At 49.3% G+C, this 14135-nt stretch overlaps 1 protein-coding gene across 1 annotated transcript in view; it reads right to left on the bottom strand.

Annotated features, from left to right (window-relative positions):
* LOC147972304 (uncharacterized) overlaps positions 1-14135 on the bottom strand; it is a 40916-nt gene that overhangs the window by 1173 nt on the left and 25608 nt on the right. The window lies entirely within an intron of this gene.

Below are 14135 nucleotides of genomic sequence, written 5' to 3'. Positions count from 1 at the left end.
AATGCGTCCGTTAATTATTAATTAATGACTCATTAATTTTTCCCGAGCAGCAAAAATATAGACAACGTGCATAGCTCTGTCCTTGGCTCGGCTCGGCTCAATCACGCAACCCGCGGCGCGGCGCGGCGCGTTGTGACGAGGCATGGCGTGGTGAGGCGAGCGAGGAGGAGCAGCGCGCGTGTAGGTCTCCTCTTCTCATGCTCATACAAGTGGTAGAAGAGCTCACCTTATAAAGAGGTGCAACTCTCTCTCAACTTCCGGGGTGGGACTAAACTTTAGCCTCACTCACTCCACTCACATGTGTGCATGAATGGGCCAAGAGAATTTCAGAATTTTAGTTGGGCTTTGGTCCAAAGGCCTACTAGTAAAATTCCAACAATCCCCCACAAAGTCTCATTTGCACATCTCATCATTTAGTCCCAAAACATTGTTTATATACCGGTGCTTAGTGGAGACTGTGAAGTTGAACTTCCACTTAGAGATTTAAGCTACACTAGATCACAACTTGAATAGTGGACTATGCCTTGAACTATAAGTTTTCTGCGAGACTAGTTTCACACAAATTCTTGACTGATACTGGGCTGCCGCAAGGCTTCCCCGCGGGTGGAGCGTATACGTCATACTCCAGGGCCTTTTCATGAATTTATTAGAGAACACCCAATTCTCACAGACTGCAACGTTAACAGTCAAATTCATATAGGTGTGTTCCTCAGAAGATGTTCTGCAGCACAACATCTCTGCTTACCCGAATAAGCCACTTGGAACACATTAAGATAAGTATCAACCTGCCATGCAGATCAGGAGAGTATTGCATCTTCATGGAGTGGGATAGGTAATATAGGGATACTCTCCTCCCAGCTGACCAACAGCTTGTCTCCCACTTGTACTTCACGAGATCTCCGATCACATTGAGTGGGTTACCACTATGGACAACTCATGTGGTGGGCCTATGACCCATCTCCATCGATGCATTATCTATCACATTATTTGATAGACCCTTTGTGAAGGGATCTGCCAAATTTTTCGACGTTTGGATATAATCCAACGTAATAACTCCGGAGTTCCTCAATTTTCTGACAGATTTCAGTCTCCTCTTCACATGCCTTGAGGACTTCATATTGTCCTTTGAACTATTTATTTGGACGATTACAGTTTGATTATCACAGTTCATCAGGATAGGGGGTATTGGTTTTTCAACCATAGGTAAGTCCATCAAGAGTTCACGAAGCCACTCTGCTTCAATAGTGGCAATGTCTAATGATGTGAGTTCTGCTTCCATAGTTGACCTCGTTAAGATGGTCTGCTTGCAAGACTTCCAGGAAACAGCGCCACCACCAAGTGTGAAAACATAACCACTTGTGGCCTTAATCTCATCAGCATCAGATATCCAGTTTGAGTCACTATAACCCTCCCGTACCGTTGGATACCCAGTGTAGTGAATCCCATAGCTCGCGGTGCCTTTCAAATAGCGCATAACTCTCTCAAGCGCATGCCAATGATCATCTCCCGGTTTTGACACAAACCGACTCAGCTTGCTCACAGCAACAGAGATGTCAGGCCTCGTGGCACTCGCCAAATACATAAGCGAGCCAATAATCTGAGAATACCTCACTTGATCTCTAGCAATTCGTCGGTTCTTTCAAAGCAACACACTAGCATCATATGGAGTTGGAGAAGGCATGCAGTCGCTATACCCAAAACGACTCAAGACCTTTTGCACATAGTGAGACTGAAGCAGTGTGCTCCCACCATTCTCATCTCTCAAAAGCTTGATGTTTAAGATAACATCAGCTACTCTTAGATCCTTCATCTCAAAACAACGAGATAAGAAATCCTTAACCTCCTTGATTAAATCAAGTTTGGTTCCAAAGATCAGTATGTCATCGACATACAGACAAAGAATAACTCCTTCGCCCCCACCATAGTGATAGTACACGCACTTGTCACCATTGTTTACTACAAAGCCGGCAGCAGTTAATGTTCTTTCGAACTTCTCATGCCACTCCTTAGGAGCTTGTTTAAGGCCATATAAATACTTTAATATCTTGCACACCTTTCCTTCATGACCAGGTGTCGGTGTCAAAACCGGCGGATCTCGGGTAGGGGGTCCCGAACTGTGCGTCAAGGCCGGATGGTAACAGGAGACAAGGGACACGATGTTTTTATCCAGGTTCGGGCCCTCTCGATGGAGGTAATACCCTACTCCTGCTTGATTAATATTGATGATATGGGTAGTACAAGAGTAGATCTACCACGAGATCAAGGAGGCTAAACCCTAGAAGCTAGCCTATGGTATGATTGTTGTATATGGAGTTGATTCTGTCCTACGGACTACAACCCTCCGGTTTATATAGACACCGGATATGGTTAGGGTTACATAGAGTCGGTTACAATGGTAGGAGATCTTGAATATCCGCATCGCCAAGCTTGCCTTCCACGCCAAGGAAAGTCCCATCCGGACACGGGACGAAGTCTTCAATCTTGTATCTTCATAGTCCGGCTGAAGGTATAGTCCGGCTACCCGAACACCCCTAATCCAGGACTCCCTCAGTAGCCCCTGAACCAGGCTTGAATGACGACGAGTCCGGCGCGTAGATTGTTCGACATTGCAAGGCGGGTTCTTCTCCAAATCTTGTGTACCTATAGGAATAATGTCCGTCTTTCGTAATGTAGTGCTCCTCGGCTTCCACGCCCAATAATGGCTGTCTTCCACATGTCAAATGAATGCGAAAAGCCGGGGCGTTTTTACACCCACACCCCTAGCCATATAAACGAGCCGCCTATTTAACGGGATGGGGATTTAGGTCCAAACCACATCTCCTCCTTTCCACGAGTTATCATCAGAGCGCTTCTAGCAAAGGTCCATTCCAACATGGCCAGCCGTCCCAGCTCCTCCTCTCGCCCTTCAGTCCTAGACCTGGAGACTGGGAGAGGTGCTCCATCCCGCACAGCGAGCTAGTGTCGCTTCAGGCCAAGGGATTTCTCCCTCAGGCCTATATGGTCCCGGTCCGAGCCAGACTCGCCACCTATAATGGTGGAGAGCAAGCAGAGAGCACCCCCAATCCCTCTAAAGGAGAGCGGGTGTGCCTCGTCCCCTATCTAATAAGGGGACTGGGATTTCCAATTCATCCATTTCTCCGCGGGCTTCTGGAGTTCTACGGCCTCCAGCTGCACAATCTCACGCCCGCCTCCATATTGCATATTGCGGGTTTCGTCGCCCTTTGCGAGCTATTTTTAGGCGTTGAGGCTCATTTCGCGCTGTGGAAGAGGTTATTCTGCCTGGTGCCCCGTTCTCAAGAGGGGTCTATATACCAAGTGGGCGGAGCCGAAGTATGGCGCATCGCCGGGACCGGATACCTATCCAGAACCCCAAAGAAGGCGTCCGAGGACTAGCCTTCGGAATGGTTTTACATAGATGACGTCCCGCTACCGGACCCTATCCGGGTCGGTCTCCCTGAGTTCAACAGCGCTCCATTGAAGAAACGCTTGAGCTAGCGTCCGCGGAGCTCTCAGAGAGAAAGCGACAGAGACGTCCTTTACCTGATGGGCCGGATAAGACTGTTGGCTCATTCCGGGCTAACCATGATTGGAGTCATGGCCGCATGCATTATGCGGGGGGTGCAGCCGCTTCAATATAGAGGCCACCCCATGTGGGATTTCAACGGGGAGGACGACGCCACCCGCTACGGCCGTAAGGGGCCGGATTCGGCTGCCGCTCTACAAAAGATCTTGTCCACTTTGTATAAGGGAGAAGAGGAGGAATTCCTCCGGGTCAACCCGCGGGCCGGATTCAGTATGTACGATCCTCCAAGTTAGGTAAGTGAACAATTGCGCTTGCCCGTTTGTTTTATACTCCCATGGTTAGATAGGTAGTCTAACGACTTCAATGCAGGAACTGCGATAGGAGGTAAAGGATATAAACAGCCGCCCTCCACAGCCCGAGGACCCAGAACGGTCCCTCAATCCAGACTCCGAAGAAGATCCAGACATATCGGTGGATTTTATCGACGGGGTGTTCTATCAGCTAAGCAAGGACAATACCTTGGTAGCCATCACGGCTGATTACCCAGGGTTAATCCCGACCTCCTAGGTGACAGAAACCGGAATCTCATTCCCTTGAGAGAGATTCCACTCTCACGTATTCCGGTGTTTCTGACGGTAACCGTGTTTTGCAGGGGAGATTTCCGAGGCAGGAGGCCGAACCTGCGGCGGCTAGCCAACGAGGGGCCGCAGGGCCCCGTGGGACAAAAAGGAATGCAGTCCGGACTGAGATGCTAGCGCAAAGGTATAGTGCACCCTCTCTTTCCCTGGTGTTTATTCTGTCAGGGCATATTAACGTTCGTGCCATCTTCAGAACAAAGAGACCTCACCGGACTACATCCGGAGAGGTTGCCAATCGCGCCTCCACCAACCAGGCTCCAACGTCTGGCCAGGAAGCGGAGGCGAGCACAAGGCGCGCACCAGACGCTCCTCTGACAGAGGATGCGGACAGGCTGTCTGCCACAAATTCTGAAGTGGAGAGTGCCATGAACCACAGGCGTCGCCGGACAGTTCTACGCGACGCTTGTTTCTCCCAAGAGGCTTTAGATGCCTTTAATTCGGGAGATGCGTACCTCCGTGCCGCTCAAAATGGTTTAGCCAGAGCCACGGAGCAGTATGTAAAAGACATACGGGTAAGAAAATTTTGGTTAAACATATATATGCCAGTAGCCCCCGAGACTTGAAGCAGTTAGAGCAACTGATCTAAGGACCATTTAATATGCAGGTTCTTACAGAGAAGAATACCGTACTGTCCCAGGAGTTGGAAAAGTGCAAGGCCCAACTAGAGGCCGCACTAGCCGCAGCAGGGGAGCCCAAAAAGACCCCCTCAGGTAAGATACACTTCGAAAGATTAGTATTGTGCGGTGTGGGTGCACATCTGACAAATCATATTGCAGATGGTGCCGGACTCGATCCGGACAAGCAACAACTCTTATGCCGGCTAAAGGCCGGTGAGAGTATGTTGACAAAGGTGAGGCGAGAGTAGAATGATCTTCAGGATGCCAACACCAAGCTGGACGTCGAACTTAAAGATGTTCGCGGCCAGCTGTCGGACTCCACGAAGGAGAATCAGCGGCTTCGACGCGGCATTTTTAGTAAGTGCTTGAACGAACTTCGAAAAAAAAGTTCGGCGAGGAAGTCGACTAACAGAGTAATGTCTGTAGGTATGCTCACAGGTCGTCCTGCAGAGGAGATGCCCGGTTCTACGGGTGACATTCTTCCCGAGCTCTTGCAACTGCACGAGCGAATTCGGCAGGCTATGCGGGGTATTGCCCAAAGCCTTATGGCCTGCCCACTCCGTGCCCGAGGGCCTTGGAGAGCTTGCGGAGAAGCTGAAGGAAGCTCGGCGGCGCTTCCGGTTGTGGAAGATATCGGCCTGCCGACAAGGCGCTAGGGAGGCCTGGGCCATGGTGAAGATCTGTTTTACGAAGTCTGACCCAAACCACATGGCCGAGGTCGGACCAGTGGGGCCTGACGGGAAGGACATCCCTGTGAGCTTAGTATACGGCCAAGTAGAGTTGGTCGCGAAGTATTCCCAACAGGACTGTAAATTAGACAGCCTGTTAGATGGTATAGAAGAGGAATACAATCAGTCAGAATGACTGTGTAATTTTGAATTGACATGTATAATGCCTTCTAGCCAGATTGTAGATCGTTTGTCGTTCCCGACCTTTTCGCTTCAACCTCGGGACCTGACGGTCCGGAGTGTGTCCGAATACCCTAGCGGTTATATAAGAACCTGGGTATGCGTGGAGACCAGGCGTAGGGGTCATCAGTGATTTATCAGACAAGTGCCCAACTAGTTATGTTATATTACATGGTTAGTAAGAAACATCTTCCAGAGAGAATAGTTCCGTTAAGGGTTCCTTTCGCTGGGAGGCATGCCCTAAGGTGCATGTCCGGACTGCGTGAAGAGACGCAGAAAAAAAAGCATCTGGGGCTGCATAAAATGAGTAAAAATATCATCTTTTATTTCACCGACCGAATATTCCCTTAAGAACGCTAGCTTTCGGCTTCACCCAGTCTGAGGTACACATCCGGCTGACCCGGCAGTAACAATCGCAGAGGTGCTCCCTTTACCACCTAGCCGAACAATCGGGAATGTAGGGGTAAGCACAGGAGCCAGGCAACCTAGCTTGGCCAAAACTTAAGTCATATCGATGCATATAATGGCGAAGAAAAAGGTACATGCGGAAGTTTAACGCATGTGTTGGGCATGAAGCCCGTATGAATAAGCTTCTGTTAAAGAAGCCCCCAGGTTTAATGAGCGCGAGTGGCGCGTCACTAGATGAGCCTTTAAGGGCTATAAAAGAAAAGAAGGGAAGGAGAGAAATGTAAGACGGAAAAATGCAAAAAATGGACAGAGGAAGGAGACGAACACAGAGTCCGACGCTAGGCATAGAATCTTCGGAGGCGGGTGGCGTTCCACGGGTTCGGCTCGAGTCGGTTATCCGACGCATCTCGCAGGCGGTACGCCCCACCAGTCAGGACTTGGTCGATTATGAATGGACCTTCCCACTTGGGCTTGAGTTTGTCCTTTTTCTTATCCGGCAGGCGTAGAACTAGTTCGCCAACATTGAAATTTTTGGCCCGTACTTCTCTGCTTTGATATCTTCGGGCCTGCTGTTGATAAAACGCGGAACGGGCTTTTGCCACGTCACGCTCCTCCTCCAAGGCGTCCAAGTTGTCCTGCCGATCGAGCTCGGCTTCTCTTTCTTCGTACATGCGCACTCTAGGTGAGTCATGAATTATGTCGCAGGACAGAACTGCCTCTGCGCCGTACACCATAAAAAATGGTGTGTATCCGGTGGTGCGATTTGGCATGGTCCGCAGCCCCCATAGCACGCAGTCGAGCTCCTCTACCCAGTGCGTGTTAGATTCCTTGAGGGACCACACCAGTCTGGGTTTAATGCCGCTCATGATAAGACCATTTGCACATTCGACCTGGCCGTTGGTTTGTGGGTGATAGACGGAAGCATAATCGAGCTTGATGCCCATGTTTTTGCACCAGAGTTTTACCTCGTCGGCGGTAAAGTTTGTACCGTTATCGGTTATGATGCTGTGGGGGACGCCGTACCGGTGTACAACCCCGGATATAAAGTCTATCACAGGTCCGGATTCGGTCGTTTTGACAGGCTTGGCTTCTATCCATTTGGTGAATTTATCCACCATGACCAGTAGGTATTTTTTCCTATCGGTCCCACCTTTAAGGGGTCCGACCATGTCAAGCCCCCAGACCGCAAAAGGCCAGGTGATGGGTATAGTTTGGAGTGCGGTGGGTGGCATATGGCTTTGGTTGGCAAAAAGTTGGCAACCAACGCATCGTTGGACTAGGTCCTGAGCGTCTGCCCGGGCCGTCGGCCAATAAAAGCCTGTACGGAAAGCCTTGCTAACAAGGGACCGAGCAGCGGCGTGGTGACTACCGAGTCCGGCATGAATTTTAGCCAGAAGGTTCCGCCCTTCCTCTTTGGAGATGCACCTTTGAAGGACTCCGGTAGTGCTTTTCTTATAAAGCTCTCCCTCGTGGATTCTATAGGCTTTAGATCGCCGCAGTATGCAGCGGGCCTCGTTTTGGTCCTCCGGGAGTTCCTGCCTCGTAAGGTAGGCTAGGAATGGTTCTGTCCACGGGGCGATGACCGCCATTATTACGTGGCCTGAAGGTGTAATTTCATTGGCAGAGCCTCCAATTATGTTAGATTGTTCGGCGTCGAGTGGTGCGGCTGGGTCCGGGCTGTTATTTGCGGGTTCCCCCTCCCATGCTACGGATGGCTTGAACAATCTTTCCAAAAAGATGTTTGGGGGGACTGCATCGCGTTTTGCTCCGATGCGTGCCAGGACGTCCGCTGCTTGATTGTTTTCTCGGGCTATATGGTGAAACTCCAGCCCTTCGAACCGAGCTGACATTTTTAGGACGGCGTTGCGGTAAGCTGCCATTTTTGGGTCCTTGGCGTCGAAGTCTCCATTTATTTGGGATATCGCGAGGTTTGAATCCCCGCGTACCTCTAGGCGCTGGATACCCATGGATACTGCTATCCGGAGACCATGTAGGAGGGCCTCATATTCGGCTGCATTGTTGGAATCCGTGTACATGATCTAGAGCACATATTGGACTGTGTTTCCTGTGGGGGACGTCAGGACGACACCAGCCCCCAGTCCGGCCAACATTTTGGAGTCGTCGAAATGCATAAGCCAGTTTGAATATGTGCCGTACTCTTTAGGGAGCTCGGCCTCTGTCCATTCTGCGATGAAGTCGGCCAAAACTTGCGATTTAATAGCTCGTCGTGGCTTATAGGTTATATCGAATGGGAGAAGCTCGATGGCCCATTTTGCAATCCGGCCCATTGCATCGCAGTTGTTGATAATATCGTTGAGTGGTACTTCCAAGGCTACTGTTATGGGACACTCTTGAAAGTAGTGTCGTAGCTTCTGGGATGCCATGAATACCGCATATGCAATCTTTTGATAATGCGGGTACCGTGATTTGCATGGAGTGAGGACAGTGGATACGTAGTAGACCGGCCTTTGAAGGGGGAATTTGTGTCCATCCATTTCCCACTCGACAACGAGCACTGCGCTGACAACTTGATGTGTTGCTGCAATGTACAATAACATTGGTTCGCCGGTGTTCGGCGCGGCCAAGACTGGGTTTGTTGCCAATATGGCTTTTATTTCATCAAGTCCGGCCGTGGCGGCATCCGTCCACTCGAAGTGTTCGGTGCGCCGAAGGAGGCGATAGAGGGGTAGTGCCTTTTCTCCCAAGCGGGAGATAAAGCGGCTTACAGCCGCCACGCATCCGGTTAATTTTTGTATTTGTTTAAGGTCCTTTGGGACATCCAATTATGACAAAGCTCGGATCTTGGCTGGGTTTGCTTCAATTCCTCTACCGGATACAATGAAGCCCAAGAGCTTTCCGGCTGGAATGCCGAAGACGCATTTTTCTGGGTTGAGCTTGATGTCATATTTTCGGAGGTTATCGAATGTAAGCCTCAAGTCGTTTACTAGGGATTCGACATGTCTTGTTTTGACGACCACGTCATCCACATACGCCTCCACTGTTTTGCCGATCTGGTTTGCCAGACATGTCTGGATCATGCGCTGATATGTTGCACCGGCGTTTTTCAGCCCGAAGGGCATTGTGTTGAAGCAGAATGGGCCGTATGGTGTGATGAATGCTGTTGCAGCTTGGTCTGATTCTGCCATCTTGATTTGATGGTAACCGGACTATGCGTTGAGGAAGCACAACAAATCGTGTCCTGTAGTGGCGTCGATAATTTGATCGATACGTGGGAGGGGGAGGGGATCCTTTGGGCAAGCCTTGTTAAGGTCTTTAAAATTGACACACAGGCGCCAGGATTTGTCCTTCTTTGGTACCATCACCAGGTTTGCTAGCCAGTCCGGATGTTTTATGTCTCTAATGAATCCAGCCTCCAATAGCTTGGCTAGCTCCTCTCCCATGGCCTGTCTCTTGGGTTTGGAAAAACGCCGAAGGGCTTGTTTGACAGGTTTGAATCCTTTTAGGATATTTAAGCTGTGTTCGGCCAGCCTGCGTGGGATCCCTGGCATGTCTGAAGGGTGCCAGGCGAAAATGTCCCAGTTCTCACGTAGGAACTCTTGCAGTGCGGCGTCTACATCAGGGTTCAGTCGTGCCTCGATGGAAGCTATTTTATTGGGGTCCGTTGGATGGACCTAGAATTTGACTATTTCGTCAGCTGGCTTGAAGGATGTGGATTTGGATCTCTTGTCGAGTATCACATCATCCCTGTTAACCATGGAGCGCAGCGCAGTCAGTTCCTCGGCCGCTAAGGCTTCGGATAGTGCCTCAAGGGCTAATGCGGCCGTCTTCTTTTCGGCGCGGAGTGCTATGTCCGGATCACTAGCTAGAGTGATAATTCCATTTGGCCCGGGCATCTTAAGCTTCATGTACCCGTAATGGGGTATTGCTTGGAAGATTGTGAATGCTTCCCGCCCTAGTAAAGCGTGATATCCGCTCTTAAACGGGGCCACCTGAAACGTGACTTCTTCGGACCTGTAATTATCCGGCGTGCCGAACACCACATCTAGTGTGATTTTTCCTGTGCAACGCGCTTCCCGACTGGGGATTATTCCTCTAAAGGTTGTGCTGCTTCGCTCGACGCGGTTCCAGTCTATTTCCATTTTTGAAGGGTTTCCTCATAAATGAGGTTCAGTCCGCTGCCTCCATCCATGAGCACCTTGGTGAGGCGAAAGCCATCCACTATGGGACTGAGGACCAATGCGGCTGGTACTCGGGCTGTTCGGAATATAGGTTCATCACTTGCGTTGAAGGTAATGGCAGTGTCGCTCCATGGATTTATTGTTGCAACTTGATAGACTTCGGCGAGGCTGCGGAGTGTTCTTTTTCGCACATTGTTTGATGCAAAAGTCTCGAAGACTGTGAGAATGGTACTGGTGTCCTTGGGCTGGCTTTCTACGGCTTCCGGAATTAAGAGGTGTTCGCCGATTTTGGCCACCTGCCGGAGTATCCAACATGTTCTAAGGCTGTGAGTTGGTGTGGCGTCCTCTGTACAGGGTCCATCAAGCCATCTTTCCAGTACGGTTCCATGCCCTGTAGAGGGTTTTGGCTTTTTGGTGTTTATCCCGGGTGTCCTGTGATAATGCACCCTCTTAGTTCGGACGGGATTACTATTCAAGGCCGGATTATCCCAAAAATTTATTTCGGTTTTCCAGGCGCTTTCCATCGCACAGTATTTTTGTACTATGGATGCCAAGTCAGCGAAGCGTGTGATATCACGACGACTTACGGCGTTAAGGATTCCCTTGTCCGTGCAATTACTGCAGAAAATTGAGATTGCGTCTTCCTCGCGGCAATCCTTTATCCTATTCATAACCAGGAGGAATCTGGCCCAGTAATGATGTACTGTTTCCTCGGGACTTTGCCTGATTTGGGAGAGATCGCTTATGATCGGGTGGGCGGTGTCGTTGAATCTGAAACCTCGCCCAATCCAAGATTCGGAGGCCGAAGAGTTTCCGAACTCTGAAGTTCGGATTCTTGGATGTTGTCCAGTGAATCTGGCCCGTTGCCTGATCCTAAGCTCAGGTCTTGAGTTACATCTCCCCCTCCGCAGGTATCCGGCTTGGAGGGGTCGGTAATTCGGACGTAGCTAGTCCTTAAAATAGATGAAGGGTCGCCGCACTGCGTCTCTACCACGGCAACGTGGTGGGTGACTTGGGGAGAGTTAATTTCTCTTAGATCGGGTTTAAGCCCAACCTGGTCGTAATCCGTAGCGACCCCCAGGGCGGCAATGCGATCCAAGAGCTCGTTTACAGAAGAGAGCTCCGTTGGATCTAGCTGCTCGACAAGCTCCGAGCTGACGTGTAGGTTGCTATTGATGACCCGAGAGGTCACCATCGGCGCAACAGCCGAACATGCGGTCATGAGGAAACCACCTAGCCGAAGGGTTTGGCCGACAGCCAAGGCTCCCTTAGCAACGGCGCCGTCTTTAAAGACGGGAGGAGGCATCCTTCCTGATTGTGACGCCATAGAGGAACTCTCAATGAAAGCACCAATGTCGGTGTCAAAACCGGCGGATCTCGGGTAGGGGGTCCCAAACTGTGCGTCAAGGCCGGATGGTAACAGGAGACAAGGGACACGATGTTTTTACCCAGGTTCGGGCCCTCTCGATGGAGGTAATACCCTACTCCTGCTTGATTAATATTGATGATATGGGTAGTACAAGAGTAGATCTACCACGAGATCAAGGAGGCTAAACCCTAGAAGCTAGCCTATGGTATGATTGTTGATATTGTTGTATATAGAGTATATTGATGGTATGGTTTATATAGACACCGGATAGGGTTAGGGTTACATAGAGTCGGTTACAATGGTAGGAGATCTTGAATATCCGCATCGCCAAGCTTGCCTTCCACGCCAAGGAAAGTCCCATCCGGACACGGGACGAAATCTTCAATCTTGTATCTTCATAGTCCAGGAGTCCGGCTGAAGGTATAGTCCGGCTACCCGAACACCCCCTAATTCAGGACTCCCTCACCAGGTACTACAAAACCATCTGGCTGATCCATGTAAAATTCCTCCTTCAACTCTCCATTCAGGAGAGCTGTCTTAACGTCCATTTGATGAACGAGAAGACCATGTGAGGCAGCCAGTGATAGTAGCACCTGAATTGTGGTCAGTCTGGCCACGGGTGTGTAATTGTCAAAGAAGTCTTCACCTTCTTTCTGGGTATAACCCTTGGCCACAAGCCGTGCCTTGTACTTTTCAATCGTACCATCAGGTCTAAGCTTCTTCTTGAACACCCACTTACATCCGACAGGTCTGCACCCATAAGGACGGTCAGTGATCTCCCAGGTACCGTTAGCTAAGATGGAATCCATCTCGCTACGTACAGTTTCCTTCCAGTACTCAGCATCAGGAGATGCATAGGCTTCTGAAATAGTCTTGGGTGTGTCATCCACGAGGTACACAATGAAATCATCACCAAAGGACTTTGCAGTCCTCTGTCTCTTACTCCTCACAGGAGTTCTATTGTCACCCTCAACAAGATTCTCAACGTGTTCCATCACAATGGTGGGTTCAGGAATTACAGTGAATTCCTCACTAGATGGAGTAGGTATCTCCTGATTTGATGAACTCGACATATCCTTCATAGGAAAAATGTCCTCAAAGAAAGTTGCATCATTCGACTCCATCATCGTACCAACATGCATGTCGGATACCTCAGATTTTATTATCAAAAATCTATAGCCGATGCTATGAAAAGCATAGCCCCGAAGAATACAATCCACGGTTTTTGGTCCAAGCTTGCGCTTCTTGGGAATTGGTATATTGACTTTCGCCAAACAACCCCAAGTACGTTGGTAAGAGAGTTTCAATCTTTTCCTTTCCCATTCCTCAAACGGAGTCATGGTCTTATGCTTTGTGGGAACTCGGTTTAGGACATGACACGCAGTCATTAGCGCCTCCCCCCACCATTCCTTGGAAAGACCCGATGTGTCTAACATGGTGTTAACTATATCAGTTAGAGTTCGGTTCTTTCTTTCGGCTACCCCATTTGACTGAGGTGAGTAGGGAGGCATCCTCTCATGGATTATACCATGTTCCACACAAAACAGATCAAATTCATTGGGAAAATACTCTCCACCACGATCGGACCTAAGCCGTTTAATTTTTCGATCAAGTTGGTTCTCTGCCTCAGCTTTATAGTTTTTGAAGAAAGTTAAAGCCTCATCTTTTGATTTCAGGGGATACACATAACAATATCTAGTGGAGTCATCAATCAATGTCATGAAGTATCTCTTTCCACCTTTTGTCAACATGCCATTCATCTCACAAAGATCAGAATGTATAAGCTCTAGTGGCGCCAAGTCTCTTGCCTCTACAGTCTTATGGGACTTGCGAGGTTGCTTAGCTTGCACACATACTTGGCACTTAGAGCCTTTGATAGTAGAGATTTTCGGAATTAAATTCATATTGGCTAGCCACGTCATGCAACCAAAGTTAATGTGACAAAGTCATGAATGCCAAATATCAGACTCATTGTTGTGGCAAACATTATTAATAACTTTAGTGCAAATATCTGACAAAGACAGGCGGAACAAGCCTCCGCTCTCATAGCCTTTTCCAACAAATTGTCCATACTTAGAAATTACAACTTTATTGGATTTGAAAACCAACTTAAAACCATCTCGACATAAACGGGAACCGCTAACGAGATTTTCATTTATGGACGGCACATGATGAACGTTCTTCAGACGCACAGTCTTCCCCGAAGTAAACTTCAAATCGACCGTACCAACACCTCGAACGATGGCATGTGACCCGTTCCCCATCAGCACGGGTGAAGTCCCTGTTGCCTGGTAAGAAGAAAACATGGAGGCATCAGCACAAACATGTACATTGGCACCGGTGTCAATTAACCAATCAGGGGATTGAAATACTGAAAGGATGGTAGGAAAAATACCGTACCCTGATTCCTTCATATCAATACCACCAATGACAACATTAGCGGACTTGCCGCTCTTCTCATGTTCGCGCTCCTCAAAGCGGTTAGGACACTTCGGAGCCCAGTGATTAGGATCACCGCAGACATGGCAAAGTC

The sequence above is a fragment of the Triticum urartu genome, chromosome 5A, assembly GCF_056163025.1.
Source record: "Triticum urartu cultivar PI428250 chromosome 5A, HENAU_Tu73, whole genome shotgun sequence".
NCBI classification, from domain to species: Eukaryota; Viridiplantae; Streptophyta; class Magnoliopsida; order Poales; family Poaceae; genus Triticum; species Triticum urartu.
Note: the sequence above shows the minus strand (reverse complement) of the source record. Positions and strands in the feature narration are given on the sequence as shown.